This window comes from Diabrotica virgifera, chromosome 7 (genome assembly GCF_917563875.1).
Source record: "Diabrotica virgifera virgifera chromosome 7, PGI_DIABVI_V3a".
Taxonomy (NCBI): Eukaryota; Metazoa; Arthropoda; class Insecta; order Coleoptera; family Chrysomelidae; genus Diabrotica; species Diabrotica virgifera.
This window is the reverse complement of record NC_065449.1, coordinates 28,803,263-28,819,031: the sequence shown is the minus strand read 5'-3', so window position 1 is coordinate 28,819,031 and position 15,769 is coordinate 28,803,263.

Here is a 15,769-nt window from a genome sequence, read left to right as displayed (position 1 = left end):
AACTGAAAAAAAGTTATAACCTCCAAAAGGAATCTTGTTGAATATTTTTTACTTATTTTTGTTTATATCTTTTTTGTTGGTCACTTGACGATAAAAAGTAATAGAAACAAAATTGTAGAAAATTTAATTTGCTACATTTTATGTTTTATTAGATTTTCCGTAGGGTTGGTAGTTTACGAGATATAGCGCGAAACCTCTTTGCACCCCTTTTCCAAGATGGCGGCCGGGGGACAAGGGTGGCGACCCCAAAAACTTGAACTTGAGCTTCTACTGATCCCCTCTATACATTAAAAAAATACAATTGACTCCTAATAAATGCAAGGTATGGCCTCAAAAATGTAACATTTTAATGGACTAATAACGTTAAGCTAGATGCTTATCTATACAGTGATGAGCGCACTAATAACCGGCAAAATAACGCAAAAGATGGAAAACATTAAGTTGTGAGATAAAAAGAGATGGACCTAGTATAGGTGTTAAATTTAGCGATAGTAACTTATAGATTGACATTATATTGATTGTTTCCCACCTTTAGACTTATCCGATGAGTTTCAGAAATGCCACTGTCACAGTGACAGTTTTAATTGACATACTCCTCTGATACGTCTAAAGGTGGGAAACAATATAATGTCAATATATATGTTACTATCGCTAAATTTAACAGCTCTACTAGTTTTATTTCTTTTTATCTCACAATTTAATGTGTTTTCCATCTATTGCGCTATTTTGCCGGTTATTAGCGCGCTCATCACTGTATATAGCACCTTTGGGGAAACGCTGACGCAAGTGTAAATTTTTCACAAATTGAGTTATCAACATTACGATACTCCTATTTGTCTGGGGAAACAAAGTCAGAATTGTAACTCTTCTCTATTTCGCTAGATAACGTGTATGTCGTTGCTGAATTTCCGTTTCTGCCGCTTTCTTGATGAGACAGTGTCAGATTGTCAGTTGTGTGATACAACATTAGTATGCAATAATAAAATTATGAAATTTTTCTAATTTTTGGAGAAACAATGACATATTTACTAATTTTTGGAGAAACAATAACATAAAACTGTGGACAATAAATTTCTACTTTCTCTTGTAATTTCCATCTCATTTTTGGCTCTAACTAACTTTAAATTCGTTTTCTCAACAATTAACAAATTTGCACTTACATCAGTGTTTCCCCAAAGGTGCGATATGTTTTAAAAACAAAAGTATGAACTGTTGCAATATTGATGACGAGGCACTCTAACCGTCATGCATTTAATCAGTTTTGTATAATTTATTATCTCAAAATATTTCATTGGCTTACTGCAACACAACGAGCTAACTACACTTTTTACCTACATTCATCATTCATTTTTTGACATACAATAAAGAATTTTATATTCACCATTGGCGTGCATACGGGTAATATGATTGGTCATATTACCCGTATACGAGCCAATGGTGAATATAAAATTCTTAAAAATGAATAACCATTTTCAATTTCGTTGCAACACGAAACTACAGCCGCGTCATATTCTAGTTCAATCAGATAGTGCTGCAAGCACCTCTACCGGTTTCGAAACTTATTAGTCTCTCATCAGGAGGCACATATACTGCTCTCTCTGACCCAACCAGGACAAACCCCGTTACCCCTCTCTGGTACACTTCCGAGGCTTCTACAATTTGCAAGTAATAACGGATGCTGAGACTAAGGAAGATGAGGGAATTTTACTAAAATTTACTAGTAAAAGGAATTTTACTAGTAAAATTCCCTCATCTTCCTTAGTCTCAGCATCCGTTATGGCTTGCAAATTGCAGAAGCCTCGGAGGTGTAACCAGAGAGGGTTCCAATTGCTTTCAATCTGGTAGGATGTAGAACAACATGTTTGGTGTTGTTTTATGTACTATTAGATTGAAAACTTAGTCGCATAAAATTCTTAATTGCATGTCAAAAAATGCTTACTTAATAACTATCTCTTAAAACCTACCAAATTTCATTTGCCTATCTCAACCGGTTTTAGGGCAATAAATAAATCGTCAGTTTGTAAGAAAAAATTCAACATCCCGTATCTCGGAAACGAAGCATTTGCGGACATACGATTATAAAGCAAACTCTCATTATTTTTTAATGCAGAATTACCCCTTAAAGTTTGTCGCACTTATTTAGAAACACCCTATACTGATCCAATGATGTCACCCTGTACTGATGTAACTTTTGTATTATCCAATATAAGCGAATGAATCAAAAAATAGAATGTTAAGAAAACCTGAGGCTACAGTCGGGTTTTAATTTCAGTATTTTATAAATGCTAGAATATGCCACAGGGTGTTGCGAACTTTGAGAAAAAACACAGTTTGATTCGTACACCCGGTATACAATGAAAATTTACCTATTTAGCAACAATATTATTACAGCGATATTGTTAAAGAATAAGGCTGTAACATATTAAAAAAATTACTTAAATCGGACAACAGGTTTAGATGATACGAGACATCAAAAATGACCCATTTTTTGGGGTGTCCGTTTTCTCTGACACGCAGTGTAATTCGACAGGGCTGACAAAAAATCATATGGATCATATAAATGACATCAATAAGCTGTTTGTTTCTTTTATTTACTAGTATGAAATCGCGCCAATTATGTACCACTGGTACATAATTACTTTGTATTACATAAGTACTTTGAGCATACCTTAACCAAACCTAACTTGTATTTATTATTTTCGAGCATTTTTAGTGGTTTAGAAAAATCTCAGTTTATTGGATAGCTCTTGATAAAGTCATGCCGTTTCTTATAATCAGTTTTGACAAATGCCTGACAGATCCCTCTAAGCCGAAAAGAAGTAAATTGCGTTTTCTCGTACCTTCTTTATTAGACGACCGTTTATCAGTTAATTTCAAGATAGACAATCCTTGTTAGACTTTGTTAGTGCACGATGACCTACGTGAAAGTAAACTTTTTTGTCGTACTTTATCGAATGCTTTATTGTAGTCAATAAAAAACGCATATATGTATTTTGATTGACGTCAAGGCTCCCTTGTATTAGTATATTCAGTGAAAAATAGAGCTTCGCAAAACCTTTGAAACCTGCATTGTTAATCTGGTGCATATAACAGGCCAAATTGAAATTTTTAAAGTTATTCTTATATTTGACAAGCTGTAGTTCATAAGGAAATACAGTGTAAATTAACATTATCTTACAGTATTAACAAAAGTGAAAAAAGTGTGTATAAATACGATTATATACAAATATATTAAACACTGTGATACTATCTCAGTTGTAGAGAAAGAAACACATCAATTATTATTGTTAGTTTTATACTGACTTATATGAGACCAATTTTTATTTAAGTTCAAACTATGAACATTTTATGAATACTATTTTTGTAGAAAATGAACTAAGTATATCATTGACAGTTGAGTTGTCAAATAACTATTATAGGATAATAAAGTGTGACAGGATCAATATTCGTGAATAATTTTAATAGAAAAGTATTTGTTGTTAAATTTTTTTAAAAAGTTTAGTAAGTCGCAAATTAAATATTGTATATTTATGTCATGTTATTCAAAAAGACGTTTTATGGCTAAAATATATGTGCGTGACACGTCCTTGATCATGACGTTTAAGTAGTCACAACTATTCGCTCCGTGCATGACTGACACGACACCAAGCGTCGTCACCTGACATTTGGCGACCACAATTATTTGAAGTTAAGCATTACGATAAATACATATTTTGAATCTTAACAATAAAACACTGAAAACGTTTGTTTTCTATACTTCCACAAAATTTATTACAACTATGTGACTACATCTGTTTCGGCAGATTTAAAAGGTTTGCTTGTTTAAAGTCTTTAACTGAAGAGGTTGAGGAGTGGGGAGCTGTTTGTCTCGAGTTGGTCATTCAGAATTATATCTGTATTTTTCAATTTATTAATTTCCATAGATTCTAATAAAGATAGCTTAAGGCCTTTATTTTGAATATGCAGAATTTGAAACTGTTCATTAAAAGAATGATTATGATCTAGAAGGTGAAGTGCGTATGTAGAAGTGTCTGTTTTTTTATTGTTGAAAGCCCTTTTGTGTTCTGCTATCCGTTTGTCAAAGGTTTTGCCAGTTTGACCGATGTAAGTTTTCGGACAGTCACCACAAGTTAGTTTGTAAAGACCACTCTGTAGTGGTTTTCTCTTTCTGCTCTTATTGTTCTTAATATATTTTTGCTTAAGTTGTTGTTAGTTGTGAAAGCTGGTGTTATTCCTTTCTTTTTTATGTATCTGGCTATTTTTGTTATCTTGCCAGTATATGTGATAGAGCAGAAGGTACTGGGTTCTTTCTGTGGTGGTGGATAGACTAATTTCAGGGCTTTCTTATGGAGTTTTTGGTTTAAAATTTTGTTAATTGTTTGTTCGTTATAGCCTTTGTTTACTGCTATTTGTTTAATGACGTTCAGTTCTATCTCGAAGTTATTTTTTGACATGGGAATGTCTGTCAGTCTATGTATCATGCTATGGTAGGCTGCTAATTTGTGTTGTGTAGGATGGGATGATGAATTGTGTATAGTTGTGTCAGTATGGGTAGGTTTATAATATACGGAGAACTCATGTTTGTTGCGTAGTCTGGTAATTGTTACATCTAGAAAGTTTATGGACCTATTCTGTTCGGTTTCTATTGTAAACTCATTATTAATATGAAGTGAAATAATGTATGATAGAAATTGGTCAAGTTGCCTGTTAGTTCCTGTAAAGCATACTAGTATGTCATCCACGTATCTCCATCAATATAAGAACTGTTTAAATACGGGATGTTCAGAAATTGTTGTTTCAAGCTGGTTCATAAATATATCTGATAGCAATGGGCTTAGGCTTAGAGGATTACCCATAATAAGTCCTGCACCGTGGCTTGTGTATATTTGATTATTAAATTCAAAATAGTCTTGATTTATGCAAATTTCAAGAAGCTGTAAAATTGCAAATGCAATGATCGGATTTGTACTATTATGGTCTAAAAGATTTTTAATTAAAACAAAAAGTTTCTGTAGGAAGAACACTAGGGAAAAGATTTTTTACGTCAAATGAGATTAGTCTGGAGTTGTTGGGCAATTGAAAATGTATTTTATTAACTAGTTCTAGTGTAATTCTTACAGTGAATTTAGTGAAAATTTAGTGTATTCTGTAATAATATCTGACAGTTTTTTTGAAAGTTTATATGACGGAGCTGTATATTTTGAATATATTTTGAACATATTTTGAAGTTGCAAATTATTAATCATTCGTTTTTCAGCGATACTTTTCCAATTTTTGTATAAAATGGATGTAATATTCAGAATTGGGTTTCTAAAAATTCATCCCAATTTATCTTTTCAACCTCAAACGGAACAAAAAAGGAAAAATCTATTCTCGTTTTTAAACTAGGAGGAGTAATTTAAGTTTGCCGCTCTTTAATGCTTGTTTGTAATTGGTCCAACTGCAGGCAAGCTTACTCCACTAAATTATGAAATTTTGATACTATTAACATTTATGAAATTTTGACACTAATGACTTTTAAATTTCTTAGGTTAATTAATACTATCGGCGGTTGTTGGTGTTTTCTGAGTTATCTGGTGATTTTTATAGTGACATTATTTGGTGTGAATCTCTCTTTGTCTTTTGAATTTATTCCTCCTAATTTTTTTGTAAGCTCCTAAGCTTTTCTCTAATTTATTTGTCATTATTGGAGATCTATAGAAAGTACGCTTACTTTTTTGGCTATTATTAGCACAATTAAATACTTATGTACGCAGCATTTATTTACCATTTTTGATAAAATTTGTTATACAAATAATGACACTGACATTACAAAGAATCTCCAAAATTGTCATATTTCGCTGCTACTCACGCTGGCATCGTTTCATGTTCCCCCACCATGGTCACGCACGGAGCGAATACAGTACAGTAGAGAGTGTAGATTGTTTAGGGTTTTAATAGTAGACTAAATTTGTATTAACGAGTAACTCATGTTTAAATTTAGGTCAGAATGTTAGTTGGGATGTTAATGTTCATAATAACTAAAAATAAACTATGCTCAAGCTGTAGATTGTACATTTAAAAGGATTTGTTAGGCCTCGACTTTTTTATTGAGACTGCGATCTTTTTTATTGAGACATATTTTACGTATAAGTTATTTATTATTTAGCGTGTGACACACGGCTCGTGTTAAATATACATATTTATTAAACGTCGTTATTGATACTGCATATTCAGTTTATTGCTTCAGAAGGTGTTTCTTCGATGAAGTCAATCATTGTCCCGTCATGGCTACAGTCACAGTCTGGAGACTGAATCATACCCCACTCTGCTAAGATGTCAGCAGATTTACTCGCCTTAATGTCACCCATGTCTTACAGCCAAGTTGGCTAGCATGTACTATATACGTACAATTTGAATGTGTGATTCTGTGCTTTATTCCCATCCAGTTTTACCATTTGTTTATCTTAAAGTCATCTGATATTAGGAGTCAAGAAGTTGATAGTGGCCGGTTTCTGGATTTTAGCGTATTTCTGGGATGCATCGGAATGATCCGGTTATTTACGCACAGTACTGAAAATTGTTAAGTAACTTCTTAAAATGGACATGATGATTGGTTGAATGTGTAGACCCCGAAATCAGTCTACTCAGTTACAATAAAAACCAAGTGTATATACATATAACATAATGTCCGGCTTATTGCGACCTGCGCTTTCCGGCTTTTCCAGTCTCAATTCACTTCTATCAGCCCAATCTCTTGGTCGTGATCTCTCTGACATTGCTTTTTTGCTCAGGTGACTGCCAAAACAATATTACCTTCGGTAGGCATTCTCTGTACATGTTAATACCAAAGAAGCAGTTTTTGCTGTATTTCTTTTATGATAGTGGTTGTTTTGCCCATAATTGATCTTATTCTTTCATTTGTTACGTGAATCATTCTGGATATACTTGCTGATTTGCACGCAAACTCCATTTCCATTCCAAACAAGGAGTTTTTGTTCCGTTCTCTTAGTGAGTTCCAAGGTGTCATATCCAAAAAGTACAACGCTTTTAAAAATACTATTTATTATATAGCTTATTAATTAATGTAAGTACATTTTTTTATTAAGGCTGGTATTTGAGTAGATTCCTACAGCCAAAAGACCACTCGGACGTTCCAGAATGCGATGGAGAGATAATAGTCTAAGAGCTAGAGGCGAGAAATCATCGTCATAAGTAATATGGAGTTTGGCATGTGAAATGTGTCTATTGTATATTGATATTTATGACCCCTTTCAGGCTGACACCTCAGTGGATACAGGGAGTAGCAATAAGGGATGAAAGGGGAAAGTTAAGGCAGTCATTAAAGGTTTTCACCTTCTATTTTGTTAAACCTCCATCGATTTACATGAAAATTGGTGAGTAGTTAGAGAATACCTCAAGAAATAAAACTTATATGGTGCCAACGTGCGCTTTTACCCTGGGGGTGGATGCCACCCCTTCTCATAGGTGAAAACTATTTTATTAAAAATAACCCCACTAATCGATAGAGGGACAAATTTTAAGCAAAATTTATTACCTCTAATTATTAAAATAAATCAATACTTTTTGAGTTATTAAAGATCAAAGATTTGAATTTTTCGTGAAATAAATGCATGATGTAAAGCGGTTTTTCGTAAATAATTCAAAAACGGTAAGTTTTATCAAAATAGTTATGATTACCAAAATTGAAGATAAAAAAAAATAAAAGAGATTTCTTATTCGAAAAACCTTTGAGAATTAATAAAAAGTGAGTTATAGGTGATGGAATGTATATTTTTTTCGGCTAGTACCCAAATCTATTATTCAAGCTCAAATAACGGGAAAACGGTGCATTTTATAAAATATATTTACTGAACACTTGTCAAAGTACTAAGAAATATGTATCAAATGAGCACCCGGAAAAGTTCATACCATTAAACATTATGCTACAAACATTTTTCAAAGTTTAGGCTCCAAAAATTTGGAGCTTAATTATTATAAGTTTTTAAAATTGTTTTAAGACATTTATATAAAATATAGCAAAAATGTATTTGAATATTATGTCAAATGTGCACATTATTGGACACCCTCAGTTATTAGACACCTGTACATATTCGGTTTATACAGGGGCGGTTCTAGACCAAAAAAGTGGGGGACAAGGGAACACAACCGGTGAATAAACAAGATAACGTGCCATTTTAACGAAAATTATAGTACAAAAGTACTGTAAAAGCTGAAGAAGGGGGGCAGCTGCCCCCTGCCCTTGACTAGAACCGCCACTAAGTTTATATCATAGAAAAAATTCAATGAAATATCGAAATAATATAAAAATAATATTTTAGTATCATACATTTAATTAATAATAATATTTTTAATAATTAATAATAATTTTTAATTCTAAACAACTTTTCATAATAGCAATTTTCCATATTAGGAATTTAAATACATAAAAAGTTTTTGTTACAATAATGCTCGCATTTTTAACTTGTTATATTTAAATTGTAATAAAACGAACTTGACAATAAATTATAATCCTAATTTCATTCCCGAAATTCCTTTAAAAATTATTCTGTTAACTAATTTCAAAATAAATATATAAATAGCGTATGTTTTAATTTTCTCTTTTTCCTAAAAACTCGAAAGGGTTCTCTTATTTTCATCATCACTTGCTTAGCTTTGACGTTATAAACTTCATCTGGAGCTCACTTGATAGGTATTCTTGAGTACTTTGACAAGTGTTCAGTAAATATATTTTATAAAATGCACCGTTTTCCCGTTATTTGAGCTTGAATACTTAGATTTGGGTACTAGCCGAAAAAAATATACATTCCATCACCTATAACTCACTTTTTATTAATTTTCAAAGGTTTTTAGAATAATAAATCTATTTTATTTTTTATTATCTTCAAGTTTGGTAATCATAACTATTTTGATAAAACTTACAGTTTTTGAATTATTCACGAAAAACCGCTTTACATCATGCATTTATTTCACGAAAAATTCAAATCTTTGATCTTTAATAACTCAAAAAGTATTGATTTATTTTAATAATTAGAAGTAACAAATTTTGCTTAAAATTTGTCCCTCTATCGATTAGTGGGGTTATTTTTAATAAAATAGTTTTCACCCCCGAGAAGGGGTGGCATCCACCCCCAGGGTAAAAGCGCACGTTGGCACCATATCAGTTTTGTTTCTTGAGTTATGCTCTAACTACTCACCAATTTTCATGCAAATCGATGGAGGTTTAACAAAATAGAAGGTGAAAACATTTAATGACTGCACCAACTTTCCCCTTTCATCCCTTATTGCTACTTCCTGTATCCACTGAGGTGTCAGCCTGAAAGGGGTCATAGTTATCAATATACAATAGACACATTTCACATGCCAAACTCCATATTACTTATGAAGATGATTTCTCGCCTCTAGCTCTCCGTCTATAACATCCAAGCAGATCTCCGGAAAATGAATATTCCATTTGACCCTAGGTTGATGGAAGACCGATCAAATTGGAAAAAAGTTGTACAGTCAGCCAAGACCCACCCAGGGTTGTAGCGCTACGTGATGATGATATCTCTTTATATTATAGTGTTCTTTATTGATGATGTATGCTGTATACTAACAGAAAGAGGTACGTAATAATGTAAGCGTTCCTAAATCCTAATTTAAAAGTTGAATGTATGCAAAATATTTGCTTTCGATAACTAAGACATGACACAATTGACACATCACTAAGAATTTCAAACAATTGAAATCTATTTCTGCCGGTAGGAAAATTTGAACGTGTAATATTCTTTCGTCCTATAGATGGCAGCACATATCCTATTGTATTGAAAGGTATACATACGTCTTGGTTGGATAACACCATAGACATAATAAGAATAGACTAAGTAAGGTATGGGCCGCTTTGTGCATAGGGCTTTTCATCGATTGTCATTTGTTTCGAGCTTCTGTCATGTGTCACATAATATTAATATATGTACGTCATACGTCTTTGGTTTGTATTATTGTATATACCAATAACGTATGTCGTAGATATATTAATATTATGTGACACATGACAGAAGCTCGAAACAAATGACTGTGAATGAAAAGCCCTATAGAGATGAAATGACAGTATTCACTTTGAGTGGTCTAGCTACCTTTGTCTGCGCGTGATCTACCAATAATAAGAGATAGACAGACCACCGATCGAGTGCTCAGCGTTTTACTATTTTGCTTAGGATGTAAAGTCTGTTTTTATTGTGTCTTAAAATAAAACTACAATGGGTATCTTCGTATTTCCCACAAGTATGAAAGTTTGTAGCAATATCAACAGACTAGTACAGCAATTGATACAAGTGGTCATTGAAAATTCCATTCGAATTGTACATTATAATCTCTGATAGTAAAACATGTGTTTTAAATGTTAAGAATCTCAAGAATTTGAGAACGACTTTCTAAGTGGAAATCGCAACGTCAAATAAACTTATTTTAAAGTAGAATTGTGGCTTATTCCCAATAAAAATAGTAAATTGCATTAAGATAATACAAGCAAATAGCTTCAGAACAATATTAACTAAAAGAGTTTAATAATCAAATTTTAAAATTGCAGTAAAAAAACTTTTGTTAAATTAGTTGTTTAGTGAATGCAAACATCAGTTTTTACATTTTGTCCCATCCCTGTATATAGTATCTGGCAAGTTTAAATTATCTTAGCTTTAATTAACAGATGATGCCAGTGCTTTATTATAGTAGCTGGGTTGCTAGAAATATATCCGTTTCTAGATATATCATGTTTTTATTGATTAATGAAGTAATTTTATTTAAATCAGAATATTGTATTTTTTGAAATTCTATGATGAAAGGTTATATTTAAAGATGAAATTTAATTAAACGATAAGATGCATTTTAATGTGACCCTTGTTTTATTTACGAAATTCCTTCCAAAAGAAGAACATAACTACGAAAACAAATAGTATCTTCACCATCAAGGGTATCTTGGACGAACCTGTCATGCAGCCTTCCGATCCCACTACGATCATACAGCCAGACGACAGTATGGCAGAGGAATTGCCTAAGTCTTGCGAATGCCGCAGGCCACACGTGCCCTACTGCCTACTTCCATCCAGAAAGATAAACAAAAGCAAGTCTTTCTGAAACCAAAAAACTCTGTGAAGTATGAGTTGAAGGAAAAATACAAGAAGAAAAAATCTTAACTGAAGTATATGTGATTTTAAATTGGCCTATGATTGTGTTCTAAGAAATAAATTGTATGAAGCCATGGATGAATTCCACATCCCTGATAAACTAATAACGATTGGTTAAGGCTATAATGCGGAAAGTTGTTTGCAAAGTCGAAATACAGGGCAAACAATCACAGGCGTTTGAAACGAATGTTGGGCTGCGACAGGGAGATGCGCTTGCATGTCTCCTCTTCAACATAGCTCTGGAAAAGGCGGTCAGAGATGCTCGAATAGACAACAGGAAATATTTTTAATAAATCATCCCAAATTTTGGCATAATATGCAGATGACGTGGACCTAGTTGCCCGCACAACACACAAGCTAGAAGAAATGTATACCACCTTCTCAAATGCCTAAAAAATATGGGCCTGCAAGTAAACAAGAAGAAAACTAAGATGATGGCATCAACACCCAACAATAGAGCCAGAAACATCGATCACCAATTCACGGTTGATAACTCTACCTTTGAAGTGGTGGACAAATTCACATACTTAGGCTTCCGGATCACCAAGGAGAACGTCATGATGGAAGAAATCAAGCGAAGGATAATCCCAGAAAACAATGCTATTTTGAACTGAGTAGACATATGAGAAGCAGAAACTTAAGCCAAAAAACAAAAATAACATATACCTTTACAACCAGTGTTGACATATGGATCAGAAGCATGGACCATCTTCAAGGCAGATGAAAACCTTCTGCTTATATTTGAACGATGGATCCTAAGAGGAATATTCGGTGGTATCTGCGAAACTGGTGTTTGGAGGAGGAGGTACAACTACGAGGTATACCACAGATATAAACAAAAATTTGGTGGTAAAGACGTAGTATCTCTTATAAGAATAGGAAGACTAAGATGGGCAGGACATTTAGCAAGATCACAGCAGAACAACCCTCCTAGAAGAATCCTTATGTCACAACCTGTGGGAAGTAGAAATAGTGGTAGGCCAAAACTCAGATGGAAGGTGTAGATGAGGATGGGAGAAAAATAGGCGCAGCAAACTGGCAATGGATAGGACTGACTGGCGTAATAGACTTGGGAAGGTCGAGGCTCTTTCATAGGACTGTAACACCATTGATGATGATGATGATGATGAAGTATATGTCAAGACACAACAAGCGTACGAAGATTACAAGAGGATAACAAATGAAGCACATGCACTCGAATTCAAACCGAGCAAAGATGATTTTATGAGGCCAAAGAGCGCAGGTGAAGGAATTAATATATCCGAGGCCATCGAAAAGAATGCATGGATTGACTATCTAAAGAAGTTATATACAGAGGAACAACAAATAACGTTAAAACCACGCAACCACCAGAAATTACCATCAACGATGAAGTTTACATAAGCAAACATGAAGTACAAAACACACTTGAAAAACTAAAGAACAGAAAAGCTGTAGGTAAAGATGGGATACCAAATTAATTGTTGACATAATATGGTGAAGTGGCAGTGACGGATCAACTGACAACATTAATTAATAAGGATATAAGCCACAATAAAATACCAGAATGGAGGAGAAGCGAGCTAACCTTTTTATTCAAAAAGGGCTATAAAAAACAACCAAGAAAACTACAGAGGTATCAATTTACCAAATGCTACTGACATGACTAAAATTTTTTAGATACAATATTCGTCATGAAACAGACTACAGAGAAACCATTAAGATATAATAGACCCCATTTCTATGTTTGATCGACTTGAAGAAGGCATTTGACAGAGTAAGACTTAAAGATGTAATGCCTCTTCTAAAATAAAGAGATCTCGTTGGATATTATAAAAACAATGGAAACATCTATCAAAATAAAAAGATGAAAGTCAGAATAGATGAGCAACTTATAGAATGTATAGATTAAGACCGTGAGATTCAGTAAGCCTAATACTATTCAATCTAATCATGGATGAAGTCATAAATAGCGTTAATAGAGGCCTCTCCCGGGAGATTATACAAAAATAGGGAAAAGTGAAATTAAAATTTTAAATTCCGCAGACAATGCAACATAGATAGCCCAAAATGGGGCAAATCGATTAACAGGATGCTTTAATAAAAATGTATGGCGTAACCGAAGCATTAACTGTGAGATGAAATTAAGAATCTATAAGGCCAGTATAAGACCAATAATGACGTAGGTACGTATGAAAAACAAGACCCGGCACAGTCAAAACACAGATTGATATTGTAGTGCTGGAAACTGCAGAAATGGGAATACTCAATTACAGTCTAAATCGCTTATTGTAATAGCCTTCGTGCCAAGCAAAAATATTCTTATAAGCGGAATATTCTAATAACCGATCACTAATACCGATATAATGAATAATAATATTCGAATAACCGATATAATTACGAAACGATTTGAAAATAAATTGGAATTGGGTTTTAGAAAAGACTTCCGAACAAACGATCAACTGACTATTGGTAATAAATAATAATCTTATAGAAAAATGCTGTTTATAAAAACAGCCCAGTGGGTGACAATATGTACCTATAGAAATTTGTAGACAAATGAAATTATTTTATGACCTTGTCGGCGAACGATTGAAGTTTCTGTGGGAAAGGAGCGTTTACTCATAACACAGTAATAAAGTGTTTATTAGGTACCTCACAAACCGTAATAATATACAAAACAGCAGGCTTTCGAATATCTTTTCGACAAACCATTATACCAGGCAAATTTTCAATTTTTAGGAAATTGTACGTAAAAATTTATACGTTGGCCTGAAAAAATTATTCTATTATGCGGTATTAGTTTACTAAACCATATTCCAATAAACAGATAAATTTATTAAAGGGTAAATGGAGACGTTTCGAGACCTCGAATTTCTATTCCATAAACCGGAATATTCCAACAACTATAAATACCAAGAAGAATAAAACATCAAGATAATCTCAGTCGTCTGCTCTTCACTATACCTACTATTAGTTGTTAAAAAGTTATACATATATTCAGTACAAGATTTTTTAAAAGGTAGGTACGTATTCATTTTAAAATATAAAGTACAATAAGGCACTTACAAAAGAAGGACAAAAAACCACGGATATTTGTTCACAGCAATTAAAAAAACTCGTACTCTTTTTCGATTTATTCTGTGAGAATAGAGTAATGACAAAATTGAACGGTACATTAGGCAGCCTAAGGGATATTAAATTTTTATCGTAATAGTAAAAGTTTATCCTTAAACATTTTTCATTGTTTGTTTAAAGGATAAAAAATGAAAGGTAACTTAACTGTAAATCGATCAGTGTAGACAACCCAATTTTGCGCGATACTTTCCTTGCAAGATCGTGAGAGATCACTGCGAATATGTATCTACGGTCAAGGTAGTACTTTTGAACAATATGATATCAAGTACGACCCTGACATAAATTCTCCCTCAATCGCAATAAAAAATACTTAAAGAACGATCAGTTTTGTATCGATCGAATAATAATATAAAATTCCTTAACAGAGACGGCATTATAACATACATACTCGTATTATTAAAATAAGACGAGTTGTTAGCTTTTTACTTAAAATTTGTTAGTAATCTATATTTTGGACCCTCAAAACAACGGGAAGTACGAAGTGGGTTGTTACTCACTACAACACAACAATCTTACAATACTTAAACAACTTTAACAAAGTGATAACTATAATCTGGAAATACTGGAATACAAGTATTATTCAAAATGTATAACACATATGTTTATATAGTTTTCTGACGTTCTAGACGTCACCAGACATTTCTGGATTATTCCAGGACATCTATAACATTCTCGTACGTAACTGCATCTTCTTTCACGTCAAGGGACTTTTTCTATGTAGGACCTTCTTCTTCCTTCTTGTATGTAGGCTTTAAAGCCTGTTTCTTCTTCAATATTAGCCTCCTAAATTGTGTAAGTTATCGCACCATCTTTTTCTTGGTCTGCCAATACTTATTCGTCCATTTGGTGACTTATCTCGTGCTATTCGTACTATCCTATCCTCTGCCATTCTACTAATGTGTTCGTTCCACTCCTGTTTCCGTTTTATCACCCATCCATTTATGTCTTCTACATTGCATGATCTTCTTATGTTTTCGCTTCTCTCCCTATCCAACAGACTTTTCCCTGATATTCATCGGAGTATTTTCATCTCTGTTTCTAGTAGTCGTCTCCTTTTAGATGTGTCAGGTCTTGTCTCCGCCGTGTATGTCAATATAGGTCTAATTGCTGCTTTATAGATGCTTGCTTTTGTGTCTTGTCTTAGGTGTTTGTTCTTCCAAATTGTGTCATTAAGATATCCCGCCGCTTTACTTGCTTTTAAGCTTTGTTGTTGTACTTCCTCTTCAACATCTCCGTATTTAACTGGTTATATCTATTCCCTTGTTCCCCATTCTGTAACCATTACCTTTACGTACTGCTTCTATTATTTCGTCCAGTATTATATTAAAGAGCCGTGGGCTTAATATGAGTCACCTTGTCTGACTCCGCTTTGTACTGGTATAAACTGCGTTAGTCTTCCATTTATCTTTGCCTGTATTGGATTATGAAAGTAGATGTTTTCGATGGTTTGTATAATACCTATTGATTGGTATGTTTCTTCTATACAG